The sequence below is a fragment of the Trichosurus vulpecula genome, chromosome 2, assembly GCF_011100635.1.
Source record: "Trichosurus vulpecula isolate mTriVul1 chromosome 2, mTriVul1.pri, whole genome shotgun sequence".
NCBI classification, from domain to species: domain Eukaryota; kingdom Metazoa; phylum Chordata; class Mammalia; order Diprotodontia; family Phalangeridae; genus Trichosurus; species Trichosurus vulpecula.
The window spans coordinates 344,364,285-344,380,117 of NC_050574.1; positions in this window are offsets into that span (position 1 = coordinate 344,364,285).

Consider the following 15,833-nt stretch of genomic DNA (forward strand, 5'->3'; position numbering starts at 1 on the left):
GATCATTTTCATCTCTCCTTTTGTTGTTCCAATGAGAGATAGTCTTTTTTCCATTTATAGTAGAACTACAAAATCTTAGCTTTTCAGCCCCAAAAGGGACCACAGAGGTCATTTAGTCCAAACTTGCACTTATTACTCACTTCCCCTCTATATCTCTGACAAACATTTGCTCAAACACTTATGGTGAAGGGAACCTCACCATTTAGAGACAGCAATTAAATCTAATAATTAAATGTTAGAAATTTCTTTATGTTGAGCTGGACTCAAAAATCATAGCTTCCAATGCACTATATGCAGAAGTCAAAATGAGGAGAAAATGGAAAACAGCTATAGGAAAATCAGCTGGATTTGATTAAGTGTACACAGACAAAGCCTATGTTGGAGGTGACACAATTTTGAATGTTGAGAAAATGATTTTAATGTATCTGAAAAATACATGAAGAAAAATAACAAAGGCTTGGAAAATCTGTGGATTTTATTGCTACACGCAAAAGGCGATCAAGATAACATCGATAACTATTGAGACATCATGAACCTACCTTCCCATCTCCATAAAATTTTTATTAGAATAATCTACACACACATTGAAGCTATACTTGATGAAAGCACAAGAAAGGAACGGTCAAGCTTTTGCAAATGATCTCCTGTAGCAAATCACATCTTTATAGTTATATGGTCAACTGAAGCATAGACAACATATTACCTCAATGTCCCTTTTGTTGACTATGAAAAAGTGTTTAATTCAACAGAGCAGCATTTCAGCTTGAAGGCTTTGTTTCAACAAAGATTCTCTGATTAATGTCAAAATCATGTATATTTCCTTGAAAGAGATTTTAAAAGAGGTAACTTTGGTCAATACCCTCTGATTATTAATATCTACTGAGGCATAAAACATGGAAACGTATATCACATTCTAATGTAGGTGGCCACAACAGAATAGAATCACACCTATGACCCATGTTTGCCTTACTGTATTTCACTGCATAATCACTGCAGATTTTATGCCAACTTGTTTTGTAAAATGCGAACATTATGTGAAGCTTTTAAAAACTGTGCCAGTATTACTTAAAAATCACTTATTAATAAAATGTCTTTGGTGCAAGATTAGGATGCATGTAGTACTCATGAATATATGTTAAACCTGAATACTGACAACCCATGTGCACTGAGAATTCTAGGCTTGTGGCTCACAATGCACGAGAAATAAATGTGTATCCATATGCCACTGGTGAATATGTTGCTGCTCTAGTTTACCTTTTAAGCAGCATGACGAATAGAATTATACCATGTGATGATTACATGATGAAAGGTTATAAACCCATTTTAGGACTGCAAAAACCGAGTGTGATGATTATGTGGTGGAGACAATTATGTGGTGAAATATGGTATTTAATTCCATCTCTGATCCTAGAAGACATTAAGATCCTGAAAGGACACTTGGCTCTTCTCCCTCTATGAGAAGGTAAGCACTTTTATCATTATTTAGCCCCTCCTAGCTGTTAATATATATTACATTTCTAACTTTCTCTTGATTCCTTTATTTATATGTCAAATTTCTGATCTTTTCATGGAGAATGCTTGAAAGTCCTCTTTTCTATTAAAAATTCATTTTCCCTCTCATAGGACTATACTCAGCATGGAAGAATAAGTTAGTCTTAGTTTTGAGCTTTAGCCTTTTGGAATATTTTATTCTGATTTTTTTCTCATTTTGATGGCCAAAGGTTGCCTCTTAACTTTGGGTTTACTGGCTAGATGTCTTTCTCAAAAACCAATCCTTAAACCCAACTCATTCTGGAGCTCATAGATTGGACAATAGGTCCCTGCCCTCCTAGCACAGAGTGAATGTAAATACTAAATAGTAACGGGTTCTCTTTTGGCCAGGAGCAGTGAGGGTCTTCCCCTCCCAGTTTGATTTTTTTTTTTGAGTTAACTTCTTAAAGAGGCCTGTTTACTGAATGGGCTTTATCTCACTCAAAGTGAGAACCTGAAAATACCTTAGCCTAAAAGGCCAAGGGTCTCCCAATATATCCTGAGCCATCTCCAGTTGTCCTGGAGAATTTCAGACCACTGGACCCAGAGTGCTCTGGAGGCTGGTGACCTTGCATAGCCTTCCCACACTCAAATGGGAGTCAACAGCAAGACATGTCATCATTTCCTTGATGTCATGGTCTTCTTTGAGAATGAAGGACAAACACAACAACAACAACATTTATAATAGCTGCTTCCTAGTCTTCTGTGATCCTGTCTGTGGTTCCTTGATACTTTAACTCTTTCTTTTTAGCTTTTTATAGTATTTTTGCAAGAGCTGATAGGTCAAAGCAAAAATACCATAAAAAGGTCTTTGAAGTTGTTCAAATATTTCTTGTTGCTATTAAATCCTGCGTGCTCCCTTCTACTCTACAGGGAAACCTGCTACTCAGACAAGGTTTTCCATCTTCTTTTCTAAGCTACTTATTCTCCTAAAAAGAGATTAAGAGATTTACCCGAGGTCATACAGAGTAAGTAACATGAATACTGTGTAACCCCCCCCAAGCAAATAACTTAAGCCCTGTGTGCCTCAGTTTCCTCAACTGTAAAATAAGAATAATAATAATAGCATCGTCCTACCAGGGCTGTTGTGAAGTTCAAATTAAATAATAATTATAAAGCACTGAACACAGTATCTGGCATATAGCAAATGTTTTTATTATTTTTTAAATCTTGTTTCATTTCTTCCATCCATCCTTAATAGTCCTTATGACTAAATGACTGTTTTTCTTCTGAGGTTCTTTTTGTAGTGACAGAGTTGATTACTCTCTTCTTCTGGTTTTATTTCTTGGGCTTCTCTTAACACATAGTAGTTCTTAATAGTGTTCAATACTTTCTTCTGTTTACTCATATTTCAGTCTCAATTCTTCTTTTGAGTTTTTGTCCTTAGGACAATGCCCTGTGGAATTCTTAAGATGAATCAGGTGCACTTTGTTGCCTGCTGTCCTCTCTGCAGTCCAGATGGCACTGCTATTGCTAATCTGGATGAATTGGCTAATATCAAGCTCCATTATTATTCTGAAATAACTGACTTATATGTTCAATAGCAACCCATTGTAGGTTCAGGCTTTAATTTGTATTTCTTTTCCTTTCTGTAGGATCTTCAATTGAGAGTAAATTCTATCATTTACTGGATCCCAAACTGATTTCAATGAGATATTGTCATGTTGGTCTCAGGTCCCACTGCACATCCCTTCCAAGATAGGCAACCAGGCACTGGGTTGGACTTGCCTTCTACTCTGGTTCCTAGTACTCTATGAAATTCACTCTAAGGTGATGTTTCCCCAGGTGATGACCCATCAGGGCTGGTTCAGTTGTGCATTTCTGTTTTGCCAAGCCAAGGCTAACATCCAGCTTCAGGCACTTGATCATTAGGGCTGGTGCTGGCTTGTAACACCCCAGTTCAGAGTGCTGACTGTATTCATTTCCATTTGTTAAAGTTGGCTCTGACTACCCTCCTCTCCACTAGCTTTCCATATAGTTACTAGAATTTATGTGACCCTCTCCCAGCTTATGTCACATCCATTATTACCTGAGCTGGCACTGATTTTTCTACTGGCCTCCACCACCTTATGTCCATCTTTTTGTATGGACTGGATGGAAGAGCTTATTTCTGCTTCATTTCAGATTTCTTTACCTTTTACCAGACCAGTTACTAAGATGGTCCTTCCAACCCCTCATTCCTCATCATCATATCTCTTAGTTTGAGTGGCATTCTTCCATTCATTCATGGTGTCTCTCTCTAAGAAATGTTAATTTAATTCATCTCCTTCTTGCTTTCATCCACTTTTGGGATACTCTACAATCTAATTTCTTGGATGTCCCATAGATACCTTAAGCTCAACATGTACAAAATGAATTTATTGTCAGAATTCCCCCATTCAAAGCATTCCCTCTTCCAAATTTCCCCATTGCTTTTGAGGGTACCACTGTCCTCTCAGTCACCTAGCCTCATAATATTGGTGTCATCCTCAACTCCTCATTCTCATGCCCTGTATCCAATTTGTTGCCAAGGCCTGTCAAATTTACCTTTATAACATCTTTTGTATAGTCTGCCACTACCCTGATGCAGATTCTCATCACTTTATACCTGCTCTGTTGCAACAATCTGCTTGTTGGTCTTCCTTCCATAAGTCTTTTCCTACTACAGTCCATCCTCCGCTCGTCTGTCAGAATGATCTCCCTAAAGTGCAGGTCTAACCATGCCAAACACACACACACACACACACACACTCATCAAACTCCAGTTGTTCAATATCACTTCCAGGATCAAATATAAAATCCCCTGTTTTGTATTGAAAGCCCTTCAAAACTTATCCTTCCCATCTTGCCATCATCTTATGCCTTAGTCCACCCACATATACTCTTCAATCTAGCAACACTGGCCTTCTTCCTGCTCCTTGAACAAGACACTCATCTCCTGAACCTTAGGAACTCTGATCAACACAATAACCCAACCATGATTCCAGAGAATGCATGATGAAGGAGGCTGCATACCTCCTGATAGAGAGGTGATGGGCTCAGAGTGAAGACTGATAATTTTTTTTAACATGGCCAATTTGGGAATTTATCTTACTCAATTATTCATGTTTTATAACAGAGGATTTTCTTTTTCTTGCTTTCTCAATGGGGCAGGAAGAAACAGGACAAAGAAGTAGAATCTTTGAAAAATTAATTTAAAATATTGTTATTGGTGCCTTTAATTTTAAAATCATATTTATTTCCAAATATATTTCTTTCCCTCTTCATCATAACAAAGGTTGAGTAACAAAAAGGAAAGGGAGAACAGTTTTAAAAATTAACCAATACATTGACTGTTTGGCAGTGCCTATCACATAGTAGATGCTTAATAAATTCTTGTTGATTGTTTGATCAGATATTCAATATTCTACAGTCATATGTCCCCAAACCTCTCCAATGAATGGAGGGAGATTCATTTTCCCAACTCTTTTTAGAATTCCCAGGACAATCTTATGAAAAACATTTTGAGGGTAGAAAGTATAAAGCAGATGCCTAGAAAAAAAATTCTAGGTAGTCACAAACTTAAACAGAAAAATAGAATTCAACACATGAATAGTTGACTATGATGGTATAAGGATATGGATAGCCTTTAATTTCACCAACATAAGGATGTCTTAGGTGAGGAAACTCTACCATTACAAGGCAATACCCTCTCAGCAACTCATGGTCTTATAGAATTGCCTTGAGCACTGGGAGAGTAACTTGTCCAGGGTCCCAAACCCAACATGGCAGAGTTGGTAATATGACATAAATAATTAATGGAATTAGTCCAATAGTACAACTCTGCATTCCATAGCATCTTTTTCCTTAATGGTTAAACTCAACTCTGCAGGGTGGTATTGCAGGATGCAAGTTGATTTTGGAATTTCATATTGAATTTTTTCTTTTATCTCTTTCAAAGTAGACTTATGTGATTTTTTTACCCAGTCAATATAGCTCCTAAGTAGCCTAGATGCCTTCTTTCCTTGATCCATCATAACTTAAGGATGCACTAAAATTCCTGAATGCCATTACTCATCTTCTGGATTCCTCTCATGGTTCCCATCTCTTCCTTCATAGAAGCTTTCATCTCATGCCCATCGAGTCTTTTTCCTCTAGCAAATACTTCAACTCCAGTCCAGCCATCAAGGAAAATATAGTCTTTTCCCTACTATACATTCCTGTGCTACTCTACTTATAATTAAAAATTGGTGAAATGGAGGACTGGCCAATGAGCCCAGTTCTTATGTGTATGCATACAGTACTTCACAATTATTCCCCAGTCTGTTTAACACATCCTTAATAGTGCTTAGCACAAGGCCTGATACATAGTAGGCACTTCATAAAAGTTTGTTGACCAATTGATTGATAAAGAAGAGCCTTTCAATTGACTATGCAGCCAGAACTGTGAACATTCAAAAGGCACTTGTTGATAACATCCCTCCATTTTCGTCTTTTGTCTATCTCTTTCAGGGAAATCTTCCTGCCTGGTGGCATTCTGGTAAAAGAAGAGAAACCTCATCAAGTGGAGAGGCCCAAGGATTTCATCATCTAAGGTAATGTGTGGCCTATGAATGAAACACATAGTTCTTTGCCTTGGTGTCTGATCTTTCATTTTAGACAAAGGCAGTTGGAGGCTATGACCTTGTGAAGACCAAAAGGTCAGGAGAATGAGTAACCAGAAGGTCCAGGAACAGAGTCCACATCGGAGTTTGCAGCCAGCTGGACCAGTTTTCAGGATTCTAAGGATCCAGGAGTGAAATCTGTAGCCAAGACTCTTCTCATTTCATCTGCAAAGTAATTGATGTTAATTGGTAAGATGAAACTGGGTTATTAATCATTAACAGTTAAAGTGGATGGGGGAGACACTGGAATGGAGGGTAAAGTAGGTGGCATTAAAGAAGTTGTTGTTGTTGAGTTGTTTCAATCATGGCCAACTCTTTGTGACCTTATTGTTGGGTTTTCTTGGCAAAGATGCTGGAGTAGTTTGCCATTTCCTTCTCTAGTTGATTTTTATAGATGAGGAACTGAGGCAAACAGGGTTAAGTGATTTTTCCAGGGTCACACAGCTAGTAAATTTCTGAGACTGGGTTTGAATTCATAAACCAACTCTTTAAGGATGCCTCTTCTAAAATTGAGAAGAGGATGATATAACTGGCCTCTCTGTGGAAATATTAAGACAAAAGTATTTGTTACATATGTAATGATTAGACATGTATAATCCTGAAAATTATAATGACTATACATGTATAGATTATATACATATGTGTATGTGTAAAGTATAGAATTTACACCTAACTCAAACAGCAATCTCATCAAGGTCACATGAAGACATGGATTCTGCCTAGAATATAATAAATAGAAAAGTTACGTAAGTGCTATATAAATGCTATCATTATTATTATTGTTTTATGTGGACACATAGTACATTGAGTTTCCTCACATGTCACACACAGTATATTGGCTAGATGGGTGACAGTGTACCTGCCACCCCAGAGATCATCAAATGCTAGCCTGGTCACTACCTAGTTATTCTTGCCTTTTCAATGTGCAGTTTTATACATTATGCAGTAGTAGCAGCCCTCTGTCACTTTTGCGAAACCAGTTTCCATAACTGTCCTGAGTAGGCCAGTATCCTTGGGCCCACAGAACTGCAGTCTTAATTCTGAATCTATGATAGTCCAGGTCAAATGATGTTATCTCTATCCTCTCAGGAATCAGGCTCTATAGGGAGCCTCAGTGCCTCTGGGGCCTCCACAGGTAGAATACCAGGCAAGAAAGGGACAGACTCTGGACTTGATCCCTCCAATCTGTAGAGCTAGACAACATTACATTAATGAGGTCCTAGCTGTAGACAACTGTAGGTTCCTCTACTCACTGAGTATCTTTACTAATTCTTATACTAAGACTCTTTCATTCCCATGGTCCCCATCTTATCCTTCATTCTTAAAACCCCTTGATCATTTTAGCTCCACTTTCAGACATTTTGTTACCTTTCTTGAGAGGAGGTGATCAGAATTGCACACAGGATCCCCAGGGGAAGGTGCCCCAAGTTTTATCAAAGGGTAGCATGAAGTTTTTTTATATGTTGTTATGTTCTTTCCTCATTTTACCCAGAATTTTGTCAGCCTTTTTAACCATAGTAGCACTTGGGCCAAGCATTTACAGGGATAGTTTGCAATAAATTTCGTACCCTTTTCCAGTGACATAATTGATTTTTTAAAAGGCATCCTTTATCTTTGATAAGAATTTTTAATAGGATTCATTTAAATTATTAACAGCTGAGTCACAGTTTAATTTATAGACAATGTATAAAAATTCAGCTTACTCAAGTAGTCAGGAGTATGTTGCTTGTGTAAAGTAAGGTATTCCTGTAATGATATGTATTAAACTATATTTACCATATCTGGGCAGCGTTTTCTGCATCTATGATTCCTACAGATCTATGACTACCTCACTTTATATTCCCCAACTCACCATGCCTGCATTCCAATACTACATGGTCTCTCCCAACCAGAAACTCCTGCTCAGTACTCCTTGGCCCCTGAAGTCAGTGGTCCCTTTTCAGATTTCCTCCTCAAAAGCATCAGTCTTGCATTGCTAGTCACACTGATCATTACTCAGCACAACACAGTATGCTACATTTCTAACCCCCTTAGTCACTAATATCCAGCATTTTATGAATCCAGGTAGAAAGGAGTCAAGAAAATGATAGAAAGGCACTAATTAATTTCTAAGGCACCTAGGTGGATCTCCAAATATAAATCACATCTCGATTTAATAATGCTGATCTAAGACAAGTAGTAGTCTGGTAAAGTACAATTAATTTACAGACTAATCAGTCTGGCAGACTAATGTTGGGCCCAATTTCCCACCTCACCCAGTTCACATGTATCCTTCTGAGAGTAGTAGCCAATCAACATCTGTGCTAGGAGCACATGCTCTCATGGGAAACAATTCCTGTTCTCCTCCTTATTCTTGGAGCTCAAGCAGTATGGAAAATGTAGGCCTTTCCATATCAGACACATCAATTATAGTCACTTCTTTAAAGCTTCAAAGAGTCTCTCCCAATTTTACTTCATGCATAATAGAAGTTCACATTTCTCCTGTCCACATCTTCCATGATATTAGTAGCTTGGATCATAGTCCAACTCAGTCTTCATCTTTCCAGAATTCAGTCCCAGTCTTTTTAGAATATTCTCATATCTTGCCCCACTCTCTTAAAATCAGTTGATCATTTTAGCTCCACTTTCAGACTTTTTGTTACCTTTCTTAAGAGATAGTGATCAGAATTGCACATGGGAATGTTTCCCGAGCTTTATCAAAGGACAACATGAGGTTGTCTTATACATTGTCATTTTCTTTCCTCATTTTACCCAGCATTTTGTCAGTCTTTTTAAGCATAGTAGCACAATGGGACCATCATTTACAGGGATAGTTTATGATAAACCTCATACCCCTTTCCAATATACATAGCCAATTTTTAAAAGGAATTCTTCATCTTTGAAAAAGATTTCAGTAGGATTCATTTAAATTAGTAACAGTTGAGTCACAGTTTAATTTATAAATTTAACTTATAAAAATTTAGCTTTACTCAAATATTCAGGAACATGTTGCTTATGTAAAGCAAAATATCCTTACAAAATGTATAAAAAACATTTGCCACTCTACTGTGAAAAGCTATATGTTTACAAAAATGATTACAGCTTATTGCTATGGTTATAATATTCTTCCTCTAATTTATGCAGTTATTTCACCTGGGTCAGTGTGTACTCCTTCTTTAGAAATGCTAAAGCAGTTAGTTCAGTACCGAGTGTTCTGGTCACCATCACCTTAAAGAATAAATAGCTACTCAGAATTTATCACAATAGCCTGGTCTGTAGGGAAATAGATTTTAGAAGAGAAGTTTTGAGAGAATAAATATGACAAGAAGGTTACGAATGTTTTGCATAGAATTTAGATGGAGGGAGTGGGCAAAGATGAAAAGTTGGAACAAGACTTAAAAACCCTAAAGCTTTGGCTTATAAAAGAGCAAATAATGCTACACACAGAATTTACCAAAATTGCAAATCAGGTTACCAAGGGAAACATGTTCAGAAAGATATCTAAAGCAATAGCTAGTAAAGTCAGAGTCAGAACAAAGGTTACCTGACTCCTAGCACAACACAAAAATGCAATTCATAGTCAGGGAAATGGCAGTATAAGCCAGGGAATGCTGGTAAATATGTAACAAGCAGTTCTCCAAGGAAAAAAATGTATGCATGACACATTCATGTTAAATCTGCATTATTAACATTTTCTCTAATACTTTTTTTTAAATCTGGACAATAAACGAAACAATAAACTAAGCCCATTTTGTAGCATTTGCCTATTTCGAAGATGTAGACAAATGCTCACACATAAAATTTAGCAATAAACTCTAGTAAGTCAGTTTGAGCTGGCTCCTGCACACTCTTCACACTCTTTAGTATAAATATACCTTTTGTACTTTTAGCATTAAAAAAAGAACCCAGATCTATTGATTTTTAAGAGCAAGAAGTATGGTATCCTACCACCACACTGAGGTTCCTAAGAACTGTTGAGGCTCTCCATTTATTTATTCAACCAAAATTCAAATCCAAGTTGAGATCATCAGCGATAACCAGAAATCAGTTTAGTCACCTGTCAGGAAGACACATTCCTACTTTCTGGAATACAATGACTTTTTCCCCATTGATTTGACTAAACAGATGCTGCAAAGAGTTCACTAAATTGATTTCACTACATATTTCTATTGTTAATGGGATTCTTATTCCTTCACATGTAGCACTAATTAGATGATTAATTTTTTTATCATATTACAAATAAACCCATTCATGGGTACTAGGTTACTGTCCTATCTTATGCCATCATATTAGATTGTTGTCTACTAAGAATTCCCACAAACACTTTAAAAATTAAATTATTATTCATTCAGTCATCAACAAATATTAAGATTCTTAGATTCTTCTGTATGTAGAACATTGGGCTAGATCCCGGGGAGACCTATAAACTTTACGTAATATGTGGTACCATGCCTCAAGGAATTTGTAGTCTAGTAACTAGAGGTTAGCCACATGAATAGACAACTACAACACACAATAAGTCGATGGGCATTATAGAAAATAAAATGTAGTAACAGTGTGATGAGGTGGTAAGTAGGTTGTTTAGACATTCCTGATCACATTTATGGCAACCCCTTCACCATAATACTGCCTCTTGCCTAGATGATTCTCCTGTCCTTTCTCAACTCTAGAAAGTAAAAGGAATCAATAATTCTCTATCTCTCTGTTCTGCACCCCCAGCCAGAGACAGTTTCTAGCGATTCGGTTTTAAATCTTTCTTGCAAGGGACAGAGCCAAGATGGCAAATTAGGAACAGCTACCCAGATGAACTTTCTTAACATTCTGCTCCAAACAACTTTAAAATAACATCAAATGAAATTTTGGAATGGCAGAGCCAACAAAAGGTAAGAGTGTGATATTTTCCTAGTCTGAGAAAACTTAGGAAGTTGACAGAGGAGCTCCATGACACCAGGATGAAGGTGCAGAGGGCATGTCAAGGCAGCAATGGTGGCAGAAGCAGAAGTTTTGTGAGCTTTTGGTCCAGAGATGGTAAGATGGTTGGGGAATTGGCTAGAGAGAAATTACAAGGGACCCTTTGCTGACAGTGGGTGCAACTGATGCTGATTGGCCATATGCAGTTCTGGGTTGTAGTTCCAGAGTGGGCTATGGTTGGTCACAAGGTAGCAGGGGCCTCAGTAGCAGTTCTAAGGCAGAAAAGAACACTAGTGCTTGCAGCTACAGGAGATCAGTGGACTTTGTCAAAGTTCCAAGGCCAAGAGGAGTGCTAGCAGTTACAGAAGAGCAGGGACCATTCCTGGAGAAAGACTAGAGTACAGACCAGAAGAGCAGTGACCACATCTTGTCCTGAATCACACCACCTTTGAAGTATTGAAAACTTTCAGATATCCAGAACTAGTTCTGAAAACAGCAGCATGAAAAAAGCTGAAGCTTGGGGCAGTGCCTCCCCACCCCAAGATGAGTAAAGCTCAATTTTAACATAAAGTTCAAGGTCAAGAAATAGGCTGAAAAAATGAACAAACTACAAAACAAAAAAGAACTTGACCAGAAAAAGCTACTACAATGACAAAGAAGACCAAGACACAAACGCAGAAGATCACAATAAGAGGAAAACATCTAGGAGGAAAGTCTCAAAGAAAAATGCTTGTTGGACCAAAGTCTAACAAGAATTACTGAAATAGTTAAATAAGGATATGAGTGGTAGGAAAAAAATTGGGAAAAGAAATGAGAATAATGGAAACAAAATATGAAAAGAAAAATTACAGGTTGGTAAAAGAGGCACAAAAATCCCAAAGAAAATTGCACCATTAAAAAAAGAATTGGCCTAATGGTAAAAGAAGCACAAAAGTTTACTAATGAAAACAACTCCTTTAAAAACAGAATAGGTAAAATGGGAAAACATACAAAAGTTCACTGAAGAAAATAATTGCTTAAAAATTAGAGCTGGGCAGGTGGGAGCTAGTGGCTCCATAAGACATCAAGAAACAATAAAACAGTCAAAAGTGAAAAAATAGTAGAAAATGTGAAACATTTCATCACAGAAACAATTGACCTGGAAAACAGATTGAAGATAGATAACTCAAGAATTATTGGACTACATGCAAGTAATGATCAAAAACAGAGCTTACACATCATATTTCAAGAAACTACCTAGGAAAACTGTCCCAATATCTTAACTCCAAGGGACCAAAAAGAAAATGAAAGAATTCATTAGTCACTTCCTGAAAGAGATCCCAAAATGAAAACTTCTAGAAATATTCTAGTCAAATTCCAGAGCTCCCAGGTCAAGGAGAAAATATTGCAAGCAGACAGAAACAAACATTTCAAACATTGTGGAGCCACAGTCAGGATAACCAAGATTTAGTGACTTCTACATTAAAGGAACAAAGGGCTTGGAAAATGATATTCCAAAAGGCAATAGAGCTAGGATTATATCCAAAAGTCACCTACCCAGCAAAACAGACTATAATCCTTTGGGAGGGAAATGGATATTTAATGAAATTTGAGACTTTCAATTATTCCTGATGAAAAGACAAGAGCTAAATAGAAAATTTGACATTTAAACATAAAACTCAAGAGAAGGACAAAAAGGTAAACATAAAGAGTAATTATAAAAGACTCAATAAAGTTAAACTGTTTATATTCCTATATGGGAAGATGATACATGAAACTACTAAGAACATTTCAGAGGTCATGGATATGAGTCAATTATGTTGGAATGATCAAAAAATAAAGGGATAATAAAGAGGAATGCACTGGGAGAATGGGAAGAGAGAGCTAGAATGAGAGAAATTATTTCACATAAAAGAGGCATGCAAGGAAGAGTTTTTATAGTGGAGGGGCAAAGAGAGAGGGTGGCAGGCAATACTTGAACATCACTGTCATCAGAATAGTTTCAAAGAGGAAAGAATATAGATACACACACAGAGAGGTATATAGAAATCTATCCTACCCTATAGGGAAATAGGAGAGGAACAGGATAAAAAGGGTGGGAGAAAAGATAAAAGAGAGGACATACTAAGGAAGATGGTGGTTAGAAGTAAGATACACTTTTGTGGGGAGACAAGATAAAGAGAGAGAGAGAGAGAGAGAGAGAGAGAGAGAGAGAGAGAGAAGAATAAAGAGAAGAAAATGAGATGAAGGGAAATACAGTTATCATAACTATGAATGTAAATGGGATGAGCTCACCCATAAAACAGAAACAGATAACAGAATGGAGTAGAAACCAGAATGCAGCAATATGCTGTTTACAAAAGACATACTTGGAACAGAAAGACACACACACAGAGAGAGATGCAGTTAAAATAAAGGGCTGGAGCAGAATCTAATATGCTTCAGGTAAAGTAAAAAAGGCAGGGGTAGCAATCATAATCTCAGACAAAGGAAAAGCAAAAAACAGATCTAATTAAAAGAGATAACCAAGGAAACTACATTTTGCCAAAAGGTACCATAGAAGTAATATCAAAAATATTCACAGTGAGTTTCTCTGATAAAGGTTTCATTTCTCAAATACATAGGGAACAGAGTCAAATTTATAAAAATAAAAGTCATTCTCCAATTAGTAAACAGTCAAAGGATGCGAATAGGCAGTTTTTGGAAGAAGAAGAAGAAACCAAAGCTATCTACAGTCATATAAAAATGATCTAAATCACTATTGAGCAGAGGTGTCACCTTACACCTATAAGAAATGACAAATGCTGCAGGGGAATGAGAAAAAAATAGGTACACTAATGAACTGCTGGTGGAGTAGTAAACTCACCCAACGCTTCGGGAGCACAATTTGGAATTATGCCCAAAGAGCTATAAAATTGTGCTTACCCTTTGACTCAGAAATCCACTACTAGGTCTGTATCCCAAAGAAAGGAAAAGAAAAGGGATCTACATGTACATAAATACTTATAGCAGCTCTTTTTGTGGTAGCAAAGAATTAGACATTGAAGGGATGCTCATCAATTGAGGAATGGCTGAACAATTTGTGGCATATGATTGTGATGGAGTACTACTGTGTTATGGGAAATGATGAAGGAGGTGGTTTCAGAAAAACATGGCAAGACCTATATGAACTCATGCAAAGTGAGGTGAGTACCAAGAGAAGACTGTACACAGTAACTTTAATACAAAACAATGATTGTGAAAAATTTAGCTATTCTCTGTGATACAATGATCTAAGACAATGTCAAAGGACTTATGATGAAAAATTCTATCCACCTCCAGAGAAAGAAATAGAGGAGTCTAAACGCAAATTGTGGTATAATTTTCTAACTTTCTTCATGTCTCTTGCCTTTTTTGCAATATGGTTAATATGGAAATAAATTTTGCATGATTTCACACTTATAATTGATATATTATTTGCCTTCTTAGTAGGTGTGGGAGGGGTTAGAGGGAGGTAATTTGGAACTCAATTTTTTTTAAAACAGTGCTAAAGTAAATAAACAACAAATTAAGAATAAATAAATCTCTCTTGCTCACCCATTCCTGAGATATTCTCCCTTCAATAATCTTCTCCAGTGGCTGAGCAGGACTGCAAGGAGAGCTTTGCTGGTGCTGAGGCAGGTTCTCTTGCTTTGCCCTGCTTGGATCTGGGTCACGGTCTTGGTTGGAGGTTCTTGGGGGAGGAAGAGCGCTGCTGTGGCAGAGCTTGTGGTGACAGTAGAGTAGAAGTAGCTCTGAAAACAGCAGTGCAGTCCCTAAAGCTTGAGACAAAGTACTCTACTCTACAAGCAGTCATACCCTGACAAAAAGCTCAAGGGTCAAGTAGTTGGCTGGGAACATGAACAGGCGGCAAAAAAGGACACAGACTATTGAATCTTTTTTTTTTGGTGACAAAGAAGATCAAAACTTACAGTCAGAAGAAGCCAACAAAATCAAAGAGCCTACATCAAAAGCCTCCAATAAAAACATGAATTGGTCTCAGGCCATGGAAGAGCTCAAAAAGGATTTGGAAAATCAAGTAAGAGAATTAGAGGGAAAATTGGGAAAAGAAATGAGAGTGATGCAAGAAAACCATGAAAAACAAGTCGACGACTTGCTAAAGGAGACCCAAAAAAATACTGAAGAAAATAATACCTTAAAAAATAGACTAACCCAAATGTCAAAAGAGCTCCAAAAAGCCAATGAGGAGAAGAATGCATTGAAAGGCAGAATTAGCCAATAACCTTCTCCCATCTGTAATCTTCCCAAATACACCCAGATTAGCAAATGCTACTAGTTAACACTGTTTTTAAAGATTGAATAATCATTCAAAACAAAGATAAACAGACTTTTTCCATGTCCAGAGGGAAAGACTGTAGGTACTGATGGCAACTCTTTCTGAGGAACTTCTGAGAGGGTTCAAAGGGAGGAAGAAAATGCAGAATTAGAGCTCTGGAATCAATAGTTGGTGGAGTGGAGGGAGAAAGATGTTGTTTCAGCAACATATCACCTGTCCTGACAATCCTCTGACACCAAATCCTACACAACTTTCATTTTTTCCACTTATTTATTATGATAAAATGCTCTAAAAATCTAAACAAAAATCAAAGCATCCAATATTTTTTACTATCAATTGTTACTCCTTTTAAGTCTTAAAGATTTTTTTTGGCAGGAGGGTCATGGCTTCAATAACGCAGACCAGTCTTTTATTTCTCTTTTCCATCTTGATTAGAGGGGAAGTCAATCAACATTTACCAAACAACTTTTTTGAAGACAGATGTAGAGCTCTTTCTG